This window comes from Chlorocebus sabaeus, chromosome 10 (assembly GCF_047675955.1).
Source record: "Chlorocebus sabaeus isolate Y175 chromosome 10, mChlSab1.0.hap1, whole genome shotgun sequence".
Taxonomy (NCBI): domain Eukaryota; kingdom Metazoa; phylum Chordata; class Mammalia; order Primates; family Cercopithecidae; genus Chlorocebus; species Chlorocebus sabaeus.
Genome location: NC_132913.1, coordinates 119550918 through 119565989, shown reverse-complemented (window position 1 = coordinate 119565989; position 15072 = coordinate 119550918). Strand labels below are relative to the sequence as shown.

The window sequence follows — 15072 nt, the reverse complement described above, 5'->3', positions numbered from 1 at the left end:
AGGAGTTCAAACAACTCTATAGAAAAAAATCTCAGCAATGCCACTACTGGGTATACATCCAAAAGAAAATAAATTGTTCTACCAAAAAGATACATGTACTCATATGTTCATTACAGCACTATACACAATAGGAAAGACATCGAATCAACCTAGGTGCCCAGTCTAATGTTGGACTGGATAAAGAAAATGTGGTACACATACACCATGGAATACCATGTAGCCATTAAAAAATAATGAAATCATGTCCTTTCCAGCACCATGGATGAAGCTGGAGGCCACTATCCTAAGTGAATTAGCTCAAGAACAAAAAAACAAATACCACATGTTCTCACTTAAAAGTGGAGGCTAAACAATGGGTACTCAGGGAAATAAAGACAGCAACAATAGACAGTGGGGACTTCCAGAGGGAGAAGGAAGGGATGGGGCAAGAGTTGAAAAACTAACTATTGGGTACTATGTTCAGTACCTGGGTGACAGGATCAATCATACCCCATACCTCAGCATCACACAATATAGTCAGGTAACAAACCTGCACATGTACCCCTGGAATCTAAAATAAAAGTTGAAATTATTTTTTTTTTAAATGTGTAAAAAGAGTTGTTCTGAAGTCACCTAAGATCAGGGCTTATGCTGGGTTTGGTGGTGCTATTATTTTTGATAGTTAAGCCAACGGCGAGCCTTGTGATAGTAGAGTGGTAGAATAACTATCTTTTAAAACGAACAATTTTCCGAGCATGTAAGTCTAGAATACAGATTTCATATTGTTTTTATTTTAATCATTTTAAAAGCTTTCATCTTTTCCCTACTTTGATAGAAGCATAAAAAATGAGTTCAATGTAAGCTGGTTCTGCCATATAACCTTACAGTTTATGCTGTTGCAAGAATTCTTCTGAAAATTATCCTGGGCAGAGATTTTTGTATACAAAATATCAGCCAAGAACAAATTTTTACAGCTGACTTCTAAACCCTTTAAAATTGCATTTCATAATGGAAATACTGACAGATGCTTTACCCCAGAAGCACTATTTTAATATTTCTAGCTTTTCCAAAATACAATACTATGAACTCAGGATCAGCATGTAAAAAAGGAAAAACAAAAAGGTCATAAGTTATAAAACCATTTAAGAAAATGGGCACAAATAAAAACATGCTTTATGGATGAAACATGTTTAGATGCATCTACATGCCATAACTGTTACATTTAATTCTGCAATGCTTTCTTAAATCACTGAGTCAGGATTTCAGCTAGAAGCCTTAACCCAAGGATTCTTCATGATCAGTGATTGACTTAAATCTGGATTTACATCCACTCACACATATACAGAGTCCAGTTCTGTGTCCACACTGGGAAAAGTAGGGGCATTATCTAACTTCTTATTGACTCAAGAAGGAGGAAGGCTGTAAAGCAGTGTGAGTCTGGGAAAATTTGGAAGAGCTGGAAGCCATGTGTGGTAAACAGAAACTCAAAACAGATAATTGGTGACAATGACATCCCAGTGCATAGCATAAAGGTTAGGCATAGTAGACATTTGTGGCTAAATGAATCTTGCCCATACACCTTCCACAACCTGCAAAATTGGTTTACTAGTTCTAATTAGAAACAGAGAATGTTACTCCCCCACTCAATACCCTCTACCCGGACCAAACTGCATCTATGACAAAACCACTACCAAAATGCATGTATTTCCTTTGGATTCCAGAAGCTCTATGATACGAGGAAATGGCCACAGAATTAGAGCTTTCAAGAACCGAGGTACTAGCTTTGCTACTCAATACTTAACTTGAGGCACGTCCCAGTTTCATCAACTTTGAAATAGAAAAGTGAAAAATCATTACATTTCCAGCTTCAAGACTCTACCACTCTCATAGTGACACCATGGTGCGGGGGATGTAAAATATAAGTGACATGTCAATGAGAGCAAGGACAGAGGGTGAGTTCACTTATGGGAAGAAATATTTAACTTTTTCTGACCAAATCTGCTTGTGTTCAAACTGACCATTGCAATTACAACGTAACTATTTGATTATATTTGTGTACTGGTTAAAGGGAATACAGAGGAATGCCGTTAATTTTTCTCGTTTTAAAGTAAACACTTTTGGGTAATATAACTCATTTTTAATTACATATAGAAAAATACAGAAATCATAAATGCATAATATGATGAATTTTTACAAATAAACAACGCCCACATACAACACTAACCAAGATGAGGAAACAGAGTCTCACTAGTATGTTAGTTTTCTATGCGACACAGAAACTTACCACAAACTTAGCAGTTTAAAACAAGACACATTTATTATCTTACGACTTCTGTGGGTCGAGTATCTCGGTATGGCTTAGCTGGGCTCTCTAGTGGCGATCTCAAGGCTGTAATCAAGGTGTCGGTCAGCTGGGGCTGCTGTCTCATCTATGGTTTAACAATTAGGGTCCTAACAGAAGCCTGGGTGGCTGTCAGCAAAATTCGTTTTCTTGAAGCTATAAAACTCCTGGCAGTTTGTTTCTTCAAGGGCAGCAAAGAATCTCTAACTCCTGGATGCTATTTTAAAGGGTTCACCTGATGAGGTCAGGTCCACAAGGATAATCTCTCTTACAGTTAACTTAAAGTCAGCTGATTAGGGACCCCAATAACATCTGCAAAAGCCCTTTGCCTCTGCCCAAAATTGTGACTTGCTCATAGGAAGGATATTCCATCATATTCACAGGTGCCACCCACACTCAAGGTGAGGGAATTATACATGGTGTGTATATTTAAGGAGGAGAATCTTGAGGGCCACCTTACAATTCTGCCTGCCAGAACCAATACTCAAGAAGCTCTTCTCTTGCCCCTTTCAATCATTGCCCCTTCAAAGACAAATAATATCCTGATAAAACTATAGTTTTATGCTTATAAGTAGAATCATCAGTAGTTTTGCGTTTGGCCATTAGATTCATACTTAACTGTTGCACATTGCTGTAGTTCATCCATTCTCTCTGCTAGACCGTATTCTATTATATATACATACAATATATCCATTTTACTACCGAGATTTCGGTGGTTTCCAGTTTGGGGTTATTTTATATAATATTGCTAGGAAGATTCCTAGACATATTTTTTTGTGTACAAATGTACCCATTTCTGTTGGCCATATACCTGGGAATGAAAATTCTGGGCCACAAGATATCAGCAACTTTAGCAAATGATGCCAAGCAGTTTTCCAAAGCTATATTGACATTCCCGCTGGCAGTATATGAAAATTCCAGTTACTCTACACCTCACCAACTGTTAGTATTGTTTACCTGTTTATTTTGGCCCTTCAGGCAGAAGTGAAGTAGTACTGCTTTTGACTTGCGTTTCCCTGATAACTGATAAAGCTGAGCATCTTTTCCTAAGTGCATTGGCCATTTGGATAGCTTTTTGTGAAGGGCCTGCATCACTTGTTTGCCCATTTTTCTATCTGTTGTCTGGTTTTTTCCTCAATTATAAGAGGGAATTCTTTATAAATTCTAGTTAGGAGTCCTTTGTTGAATATATATCTGGTTGCATATATCTTCTCCCATTGTGCAGATTAATATTTACTTTCCTTGTGGTATTTTTGATGAGTTCTTTAATATACTCCAATCTATTAATTTTTCTCCTTCACGGTTGGTGTTTTTTGTTTGTTGTTGTTGTTTTGAGATGGAGTCTTGCTCTGTCACCCAGTCCGGAGTGCAGGGGCATGATCTCAGCTCACCTCCGCCTTCTGAGTTCAAGTGACTGTCCTGCCTCAGCCTCCTGAGTGACTGTGCCTACAGCCACACACCACCAGGCCAAGCTAATTTTTGTGTTTTTAGTAGAAACGGGGTTTCATCATGTTGCCCAGGCTGGTCTCCAACTCCTGACCTCAGGTAATCTGCCCGCCTCAGCCTCCCAAAGTGCTGGGATTACAGGTATGAGGCACCACGCCAGGCCTATTTTTTGTGTCCTGTTTTTATAATAAATTTTTGGTGCCCCTAAAGTCATGAAAATATGGTACCATGTTTTCCTTGAAAAGCTTTACTGTTCTACCTTTCACATTTAGGTTTTTTTATCTACCTAGAATTGATTTTTGTGCATGGTATAAAATAAAGGTCAACATCTTTTTTCTCCAAGTGGATAACCAATCAGCCTTGCACCACTTGTTGAAAAGAGCATTCTTTCCTCTACTGCATTGCACTGTCACCTTTGTCATAATCAAGTGACCATATATGAGTCTATTACTGGACTTTCTTTTCCATTCATCAGCTTATGTATCTCTCCTTATACTAAATACCATACCATTTTAACTGTGCTCACTTATGATAAGTCTTGATGTTGGGCAGTTTAAGAACTCCAGCTTTGTACTTCAAAATTGTCTCGGTTATTTCAGTCCTTTGCATTGTCATCTATTTTTAAAATCAGCTTGTTACTTTCTACACACACACAACAATGAGTGCTGGAATGCTGGCTTGGACTCTGTTAAATGCAGTGATCAATTTGGGAAGAATTAATATTTTTACCATAATAAATTTTATAGTCCATGATCATTTAGTTAGAGCATCTTTAGCATCTTTTGATAAAAACATTGGGTCGTTTTCAATGTTGAGGTCTTGAAAACTCTTTTTTACACACTAACAAAAGGGTAACATTTTTTCTTTGTTGTTGATACACAGAAATACAAATAATTTTTGTAGGCTGACTTTGTATGTAGCAGCCCTTTTAATTCTCCATGTATACAATCAACTAGTCTGAAAATGATGAGTACTGTCTTACTTTCCCAATCCTCCTATCTTTTTTCTTGCTTTATTACATTAACTATAGTCTATGATATAACACGGAATAAAAGTAATGATAGTGAGCATCCTCGCTTCATTCCCATCATCAGGGGGAAAGCTTTCACCGTTTCAGCACTAGCTATGATGTTTACTGTAGGTTTTTGTAAGAAGCCTTTATCAGATGAAAGAGTCTTCTTCTATTACTAGTACTTATCACGAATGGATCTTTAATTTCATCAAACACTTTCTACAGAAACTAGAGTAACCATAAGATTTTTCCTTTCTTCTGGTAACGTGATGAATTACATTATTTGAGTTTTGAACAGTAATCCTCCAATCTTACATTAGTGGAATAAACCTTACCTGGTCATAATGTATTATACCTACTACATATCTATGGATTCAATTTTCTGTTACTTTATTTAGGGCATTTGTATCTGTGTTTATAAGAGGGCTTTCCCTACAATTTTCTTATATTGTATTATCTTTGTCAGGTTTTGATATCAAGGGCATGCTGGCCTCATAAAACATTTTTCTGTTCTCCAGAATAGTTTTGTAAGATTGGTGTTATTTACCTGTTTTAAACATTTGGAAGCATTCACTGGTAAAGCCATTTGACACAAAAGGTGTCAAATAAGCCTAAAATGAATGAGTTGAGGAAAGCCATTTAACTTACTGGTTCTATGACAAAAATCACACTTTAAGCATATAATACTATGACTGGTTGGTGGTTGTTTCCCTAATAAATTTAGAGATCTCTGCTAAAAGAAAAGAATTTTCCTTTCAAATCAGAAAAAAGTAAAAATCTATTCTGGCTTTTCCATTTGTTAAAATAGTTTCCAAATGTTAAAGTATTACTTAAATCTTCTATGGTTCTTAAATAAAGACAGAATAGGTTTTGAAAATAAGCCTCCATGGATCCATTCTAGCCTAACAGACAATATAAACTTTCTGCATGTTCCATGAGGACAGCACACTGTGTTATATTCAATGATACCTTCTCTTGTCTGGTACACAGTAGATGTCCAAAATAATATTTGTTGAATGAATTGTTGCATCATTGAAGAAGAAAAGAAACACTAACTGATACTGTGATGTTATGAAATAATTAAAAAATATAAATTTGTTCTTCATCCCCAGTTCCTAATACAGAGCTCCTAAAAACCACATGAATTTTCTTAGTGATGGGGTGAGAGGAGCATCTTTTGTTATTGGTAGTAAGTCCCTTTCGAACATACCTCAGATTAGGCTAATGAGGGACTCCTGGAGGATGGGGCCAGCTGCTAGAGAATGAACCATGTGATTAGAGGGTTGGAACTTTCTGCCCAACCCCCTGACCTCCAGAAAGGGACAAGGGGCTGGAGATTGAGTTCAATGACCAATGATTTAATCTATCACCCCTGTGTAATGTGGCCTCCATAAAAACCATAAATGAGTTCAGAAAGCTTCGGGGTTGGTAAACACAGAGAGATGCTGGTAGGGTGGAGGACTTCAAGAGGGTGTGGCAGCTCCATGCCCCTCCATAGAGACACTATGTACCTCTTCATCTGGCTATTCATCTGTATTCCTTGCAATATCCTTTATAATAAACTGGTAAACATAAGTCAATGTTTCCCTGAGGTTTATAAACCATTATAGCAAATTACTGAACCTGAGGGGGCTATGGGAATCCCCAAATAATAGCCAGTCAGAAGTACAGGCAGCCCAGACTGTGACTGGCACCTGGGTGGAGGGCAGTCTTGTGGTATGAGCACTTAACCTGTGGGGTCTGTGCTAACTCTGCGTAGTGTCAGGACTGAGTTAAAATGTAGGACACCCAGTTAGAGTCTGAGGAGAACTGGTTGGTGTGGAAAATCCACACAGTTTATGTCAGAAGCGTTGAGAGTAGTATAGAAAAACAGTGTTTCCTTTTAGACATGTAAGTACCCTCCTTGCTTTTATTTTTTAAAGTATACTTTTAAACTACTTTTAACATAATAATAAAACTGACACCAACATATTTTCTAAATTCTGTATAGCCTTAACAGAAGTACCTTGAAGATGAAGTTGGGATGTTGTATAAACAAAAACCCAAATTCAAGAATTTACTCATTTTCTTTGGATTTAGGAACTGACTTTTTATCTGTTGCCGAACATCGTTTCCTCACGAATTAAATCAATATGCTCTGGTCTGTTTAGAAATGAGCACATGAATAATGAAAAAGAAATACTATAGTTCAGTCCATCTCACAAAGAAATCTATGTCTGCAATATGCAATGTTACCAAAGCCCTAGAAGAGTGCCTAACACAGAACAGGTACTCAACAACACATGGTACTTGCCATTTCTAACATCATCACATAGTGGGAGTCATTCATAGTAAGTGATGCAAATACCACCCAGAAGAAAACATCAAAAGCCACTGGAATGTGAACAGAGACAATATAAAGGGCCCTATAATATGTGAAAAACATCTAAAGATTTTTCAATTCAAAAAAACGGCAGCATTGGATAACAATTGTAAAGATATGAAGGAAAGGCTTCCCAGAGGCAACAACCTATGAAACCAGTCTAGAAAGATGAGTAGGGGAAAGAGAAAGAGACACATGCAGAGAACTGCAAGCAAAGGAAACTGTGTATAAAAAGAAAATGTAAGCATGCAGCTGCATGGTGCGTTCAAAGACCTTCTGTATGTGGTGCCCAAGATTACAGGTATGCTAAAGGAAATACAGTCGCCCAAGAAGGAAGAGGGCAGGTCATGGAAGGCCTTTATGTCATACAAAGGAATAAGAATGTCATTGGTAATAAAAACCTAAAAGACTCTAGTCTGAGCTGGTACTAACTGAGAAATAGTTAAACTACTGTATTTGAGACCCCAAGGAGAAAACAGACCAGCCTGGATCAACTGAAATCTACAAACAAGCTTATTTAACTCTGTAAACAAAAAGAAATTAAGATGGAGGCTGGGCGCAATGGCTCACGCCTGTAATCCCAAAACTTTGGGAGGCTGAGGCGGGTGGATCACCTGAGGTCAGGAGTTCGAGACCAGCCTGACCAACATGGCAAAACCCCATCTCTACTAAAAATACAAAAAATTAGCCAGGCATGCTGGCAGGCACCTGTAATCCCAGCTACTTGGGAGGCTGAGGCAGGAGAATCGCTTGAACCAGGAGACGGAGGTTGAGGTGAGCCAAGATCGCACCACTGCACTCCAGTCTGGGCAATGGAAAAAGACTCCATCTCAAAAAAAAAAGAAACTAAGATGAAAACAAACCCAAAATCAACTATAAGCATTAATGAAGAAATATTATAGAAGACATTTATAAACAACATATCCAATCTTTTATATTTGGGGGGAAAATTATCCAGCTCCCATGTGCAAACATCCAGCAGACCTGACTTGATTCATTGCTGTGTTTTCTCTTCCAGTTAAAGCTAGTTCTTAAGAAAACAAGTTTCTGCTTTGTAAGATTACTAAATTTAGTGAATTCATCCTGTGCTTTTGGTCTTCCTAGTCGTAAAAGTTTACATCACAAGAAACAATCCTGTATCTTTTTCTGGTGTTTGGAAACACTGAAATTGTTCAACAAGTATCTACTCCCTGCCTACTGTATGCCAGTTAACAGGTGGCTAGATAGAAGAGAAGGAAAATGAAAGAATAAAACTCACATTTTAAAAGCACCTACTACTTGTCAGACACTATTTTAGTTGATTACAGCTCATTCACCCTTATCAAAAACTTACACCATTTATAGGTAAGGCCCCTAAAGCCCACAGCCAGAAAATAAAGGATCTAGAATGGAGACCCCAATCTAACTTGAAAGGTGCCAGTTGTTACCTTAATACCATGAATACAAATAAAATAAGATAAAACCCCTGCCCTCACCAGTTGAGACTTGGGAGGCATGCATGCTTCTCTTCCTTTAAACATACAGTTCCCTTTCCTAAAATATTCTCTTCTCCCCTTAGTTTTCATTTTGCAAACTCTCCTTTCCAACTGCAATTCAAATGTCACTCTTACAAGAAATTTAAGTTTCCTTAGAGCCATTGTCTCCCACTCCATATACTTCCTTCATCTCTGTGTTCACATCAGGGTTAAGAAACGTATCACACAGCAATGTGGCTCTCTGTCTACACATCTGATTTCTGCAATGGTCTCCAAGTTCATCGAGGGTAGTCAAAGTGTGTTCATCTTTGTATCTCCAGGACCCAGGCCAGTGCCACGTACAAAGCTGCCAATCAAAAAATGTCAAATAAACAAATGGATGGTGGAAATCCTCCAAATAGAAGTGTCAGTTTAAACTAGGAAAGTACATAAAGACCTATCTGGAAAAGAATGTAAAGAAAGAAAAGAGGACATAGGCTAGAAGCTTAAGAAATGTCTACAACTGGCTGGGCGCAGTGACTCATGCCTGTAATCCCAACACTTTGGGAGGCCAAGGTGGGTGGAAAACCTGAGGTCAGGATTTTGAGAGCCTGGCCAACGTGGCAAAACCCCATCTCTCCTTAAAAAAAAAAAAAAGTAAAAAAGAAAAAGAAAAAAAAAAGATTAGCTGGACGTGGTGGTGCACCTGTAAACCCAGCTACTCAGGAGGCTGAGGCAGGAGAATTGCTTGAACCCAGAAGGCAAAGGTTGCAGTGAGCCAAGATCATGCCATTGTACTACAGCCTGGGCAACAGAGCGAGACTCCATCTCAAAAAAAGAAAAAAGAAGTGTCTACAACTAAGTGGAGAAAAGAGAGAAATCAACAACAACAACAAAAAAAACACACTGAATAGAAGAAACAGAACCGGGCCATAGAACTAATGAGAGGTTATTACAAAGAAAATGGAAATCAATGGTCTTAAATCACTGTAGAAAGCTCAAGGAAAATGAAAACTAAGAAAACAACCAATGAAAACAGGTAGGAAATCAGTGACAACCATGAAAAGAACAACTTTGGTAGAAAGCTGGGGTAGAAAACAAACTGCAGAATCCACATCACTAGTGAGAAATAGACATTGGGTCCAAAATGTCTGGCTACAAACAAAAGGAAAAGAAACATGAGCATGAAAGAAAAGTCTGCACAAAACAAGGATGTGTATGCTTACAGAAATATGTCTATGTCCCTGACTTGAGAGTTAATACCATGAGGACACAAATCCAGCCTTAGGCACACACAAGTGGCACTATGCCCAAAGCAAAGTGCCAAACACAGAAATAACACATATGAGAAACAGACAATACTGAAGATGATAAAACCAACATTTAAAATATCAACAAGGTCACAGGATGAATGGAAAGCCAAAAAGTAAAAGTTAAAGAAATAAAAGCAAATTTGTTTATCTCTTTTAATTATTTAATTAAAGAATGGATAAAAACCTGGTCTCAGGTTTTCCCTGTGTCCAGACTATCTCCCCAGTTCTGGAGGCTGGGAAGTCCAAGATTAACGCATCAGCATCTGGTGAGGGCTTTCTTGCTGAGTCATCATGTGGACAGAAGGTAGAAGTCGGAAGGCAGAAGGGCAAGAGTAAGAAAACCCAATTCTGCAAGCCCTTTTATTTATAATCCATTCAATAGGGCTCTACCCTCATGACCTAAACACCTCCCAAAAGACTCCACATCTGCCAACGCTGGTGTGTTTGAGATGATGTTTCTAACACGAATTCTGGGGATACATTCAGACCACAGCAACCTGGTAGCACACAGAATCCATTTGAATAATTTCTTATCTTTTGACCTAGTAATTCTTTTTTTTTTTTTTTTTTTTTTTTTTTTTTTTTTTTTTTTTTTGGTAGAGTAGGGCTTTATTTCCAGGAAACAGTGTGTTAGTTGGAGATGGGTATTTTTTAAAAAAAACATCAAGGTAGATCTAATAAATTCAACAAAGTGGGGCGGCTCAGCCAGAGGTGAAGTAGAAAGATTCTCTAGCATTTGCTTGTCATCTTGCTGCAACCAGAAATCCACATGTGGAAATGGCGTCCAGGAGTACGGTCCTCTGCGAAGTTGTTCTGTCTCTGCATCGTAAATGCTAATCACTGGTCCTCCTGCTAAAGTTCGCGCGGCACGCAGCTGCTCCTCCAGACCCGGATCTTGAAAGGAGGCTCTGTAAATCTCTGCAGTCTGAATGTTGACAGCAATGCCATAGATTATTGGAAAGTGGTTTTCGTTTTCTTCCCAGTCATTTAATTGTCACACATAATGTCACTAAGTGAATGTCATCTTCTTGCCTGTCAAATTCACTAAGAAGTTGATGAGTGAGTTTTTGTGACAACTGCCTGTCCTCACTGAAGCCTCCAACGAGGTGCACTTTCAGCCTTCCACATTGAACGTGGTCGGAAAAGGATTTTATGGAGTTCATGATCAAGGGGAATTCAGCTTTGGTGTCGGTTCCGTCACAATGTGTCAAGCAGGTGGCCCCATTACCTGTTTGCCTCAGGACCACAATGTGACAAGTAGTGGCATCATCAGAACCCAGAATGGAGATGGAGCCATTCTTCGGGGAGGTCACTGCAAGCTCTCTTTGCTGAACACACAGAAGGCCCTGGGGTCCCACTTCTTGAAGAGACTGACCTCTGAGAAGTCTGGCTCTTTCCTCCAAAGGAGAGTGGGCTCGGACGCAGCAGCGTGGGCGAGGACTGTGACAGCCGCACTCGCCTCCCCTCGAGAAGCAGCGGCATCGCGGAGGCGGTTGCCCAGGCAGGCCCAGGGAGGCGGCACCCCGCCCCCGCGCAGCCCCGGGCCGCCCGCCGCCCCTGCCAATAGTATTTATATTAGGTAACTAAGCTACTTGAGTTCCTAAACTATATTCAATAACACACTATAACAACAACGATAATAAACAACCTCCTTCAACAACAGGAGCAAACACATTTTGGGCATATACAACTCTTATTAAGTACCCACAAGATTTTTTTTTAAGAGAGGACTTTTGATGCTCCAGAAGTAACTCATAAAATAATACAGCAAAGGACCATCAAATTCACAGTCCAGGAGATAGAGGGGTTCCATTCTGAAATGTCCAAAATGGTGACTTGCGTGTGAAAAGAAACAGGAGCAACACAACTGCAGCTCATATAGTAGACAAAATGCCAAAGAAAACAAGTAATTTTAGGGCTTAACTTGTTTATATATTCATAAGACTAATTTCTTTGGGGTCAGAAAACTTTGGGGACAGTATCTTTCAGTCATCGTTATTTTAAAAATCATTTTTGTTAAACATGGAGTCACCACGTGACCCAATAACTCCACTCCTACGCAAATACTCAAAAGAAGTGAAAACATGTGCTTATATAAAACCTTGTGCATGAATGTTCGCAACAGCATAATAGCCAGAAAGTAGAAACAACCCAAATGTTCATCAACTGATGAAAGGATAACAAAACGTGGCATGTCCACACATGGAATGTTATTCTGCCACAAAAAGAAATGAAGTACTGATATATGCTACAACATGGAAGAACCCTGAAAACATGCTAAGTGAAGGAACACAAACACAAAACGACAAAGATTGTACAATTCTATTTATATAAAATGTCTAGAATAAGAAAATCCATAGAGACAGAAAACAGATTAGTGGTTACCAGCATCTAGGAAGAAGGCGAACAGAGAGTGACTACTGCTTAATGGGCACAGGGATTCTTTTGGGGGTGAATAATGTTCTGGAATTAGATGGTGGTGAAGGTTGCACAACATTGTAAATATACTAAAATCACAAAACTGTATGCTTTAAAATTATTAAAATGGTGAATTTTATGTTATGTGAATTTTATCTCAATTTTTTAAAATGTTAATCACTTTTTGGCATAATCTAACCACCTCTTACCAAAGTCTGGATGAAAAGATAATTCCAATTACAAATAATAAATCATTTTGATAATGCAGGTGCCTCATTTATTAAAAAACAGTTTATCTTTTTGATAAACCTCAAATATAGTCATTTAAAGTTGCAGACTGTTTTTCTTTACATTTTCCTCTTCTAGTTCTTTACACTATCAACTATAGAAAGAGCAGCTATCTTCTTTTTCTTTCTAATCCCACTTGATGCACTAGCATATCATTTTGCAGTAGCACAGGCCAAATGGAAAAATAGTAATACTCAAGTTATGAGGAGGTGCTTTACACTTTCAAGTGTTTCAAGATACAAAAATTCTGTATATTGAAATAACTGCCATAATCTGTAAATTTACTTGTCAAAAAGACTTCAAACTATGCTGAAAGCTACTAAAAGTGGGTCTCAAATAGAAAGTTTGTGACAAACATGTATTAAACATAATGTAACAGGTAATCCCCTTCTGGAAAAAAAAGAGTGAAGCTGGAGTCCAGTAAGACAAAAATGACATGATTATCTGAACTTAATATTAAGATGAACTCCAAGGCTGAGCATGGTGGCTCATGCCTGTAATCCCAGCATTTTGGGAAGCCGAGGCAGGAGGACAGCTTGAACCTAGGGGTTCGAGACCAGCCTGGGCAATACAGCAAGACCCCATCTTAAAAAAAATAATAATAAACAAAATGATCTCCCCAAAATGGGAAGGAGGTAGGTTACAGAACACTTAGTGGGATAAAAATAACTCAAGAAATTCTAAAATCTATCTCTTTTCAACAAACTAATCAGTGGGTTTTTCCAACTACAAGAACAATATATCCTTCAACTGCTAGAGCTAACTGGAGAAGGGGGTGAAGGGTTAGAGTGAGGGATCCCGAGTCTAAAACAAGGAAATCATTATCATTACTTGAAACCTCTGAAGCCCCAACAAGTTACATTGCACCCATGACTCTCCTCCAGGACCAGCTATAATAATGTCATATACAAGTTCCTCCTTTCTCTATAGTGACAAACTAATTTTTATCATAAGAGCAAAAAAGACCTACTCATCCACATCAGTGCTTCTCAAAATGTAATGGTCATACAAATCACGTGGGGATCTCGTTAAAATGCAGATTCTCATTCAGTGGGTCTTGGGCCTGAGATTCTTCCATGCTGTTAGTACATGGACCACACTTTGAGTGGCAATAATCCAAATTACCCCAAAAGGAAAACCACACCCAACACCAAGTATGTATTAGAAGGGACAAGCAGAAAGCCCAAAGCCAATATATCCAGGCTCAACCTCCTCACTTTCAAAAGACACCATATCTTATCCCAAAGGACCTGAGACTACAGTGCTTTTAGACTAAAGATAGCGCATCATAATTTCAAGGAAAAGAAATGACCATGCACCAAGTGCCGTGACAGCATCCAGCTCATCTTAGATAGCATTCATCCAGTGAGACTGGGTAACATGATTTGAATGTGTCCCCTCCAAAATTCAGGTGTCACCAATGTTATGGTATTAAGAAGTGAATGGCCATGTGCAGTGGCTCACGCCTGTAATCCCAGCACTTTGGGAGGCCGAGGCAGGCGAATTACCTGAAGTCAGGAGTTTGAGATCAGCCTGGTCAAAATGGCAAAACCCCGTCTCTACTAAAAATACAAAAATAGGCCGGGCGCGGTGGCTTACACCTGTAATCCCAGCACTTTGGGAGGCCGAGGCGGGCGGATCACGAGGTCAGGAGATCGAGACCATCCTGGCTAACACGGTGAAACCCTGTCTCTACTAAAAATACAAAAAATTAGCCGGGCATGGTGGTGCGTGCCTGTAGTCCCAGCTACTCGGAGGCTGAGGCAGGAGAATGGCGTGAACCCGGGAGGCGGAGCTTGCAGTGAGCCGAGATCGCGCCATTGCACTCCAGCCTGGGTGACAAAGCGAGACTCCGTCTCAAAAAAAAAAAAAATACAAAAATTAGCTGGGCATGGTGGTGGGCGCTTCTAATCCCAGCTACTCGGGAGGCTGAGGCAGGAGAATTGCTTGAACCCAGGAAGTGGAGGTTGCAGTGAGCCGAAATCGCACCACTGTACTCCAGCCTGGGCAACAGAGCGAGACTCTGTTTTAAAAAAAAAAAAAAAATGAGGCCTTTAAAAGATGATGATATCATGAGGGCTCCTCCCTTATGAATGGGAGTCAGGCCCTTATAAAAGAGGCTTCACAGAGTGGTTGGCCCACTTGCTGTTCCACTTTCTGCCATGTGAGAACACAGCCTTCCTTCCCTCTGGAGGATGCTGCCTTCACCAGGCAGTTGAACCTGCCAGTGCCTTGATCTTTGACTTTCCAGTCTCCAGAACTATGAGAAAATAAATGTCTATTCTTTATAAATCACCTAGTTTCAGGTATTTTGTTACAGGAGCACAAAACTGAGACCAGTAAGACACTGGGTCTGACTGTCTGCGATCTGGCTTTGTCAGTGCCCAGTAAGAAGCTGATAAGACCTTATCTCTGGTCACCAATCTTCTCAAAATCTCCCCTCTAGCTATATTTTTAAA

General features: G+C 39.3%; 1 protein-coding gene and 1 pseudogene across 1 annotated transcript in view; both read right to left on the bottom strand.

Annotated features, from left to right (window-relative positions):
* DIS3L2 (DIS3 like 3'-5' exoribonuclease 2) overlaps nucleotides 1-15072 on the bottom strand; it is a 375772-nt gene that overhangs the window by 270776 nt on the left and 89924 nt on the right.
* LOC103218276 (protein N-terminal asparagine amidohydrolase pseudogene) lies at nucleotides 10450-14619 on the bottom strand (annotated as a pseudogene).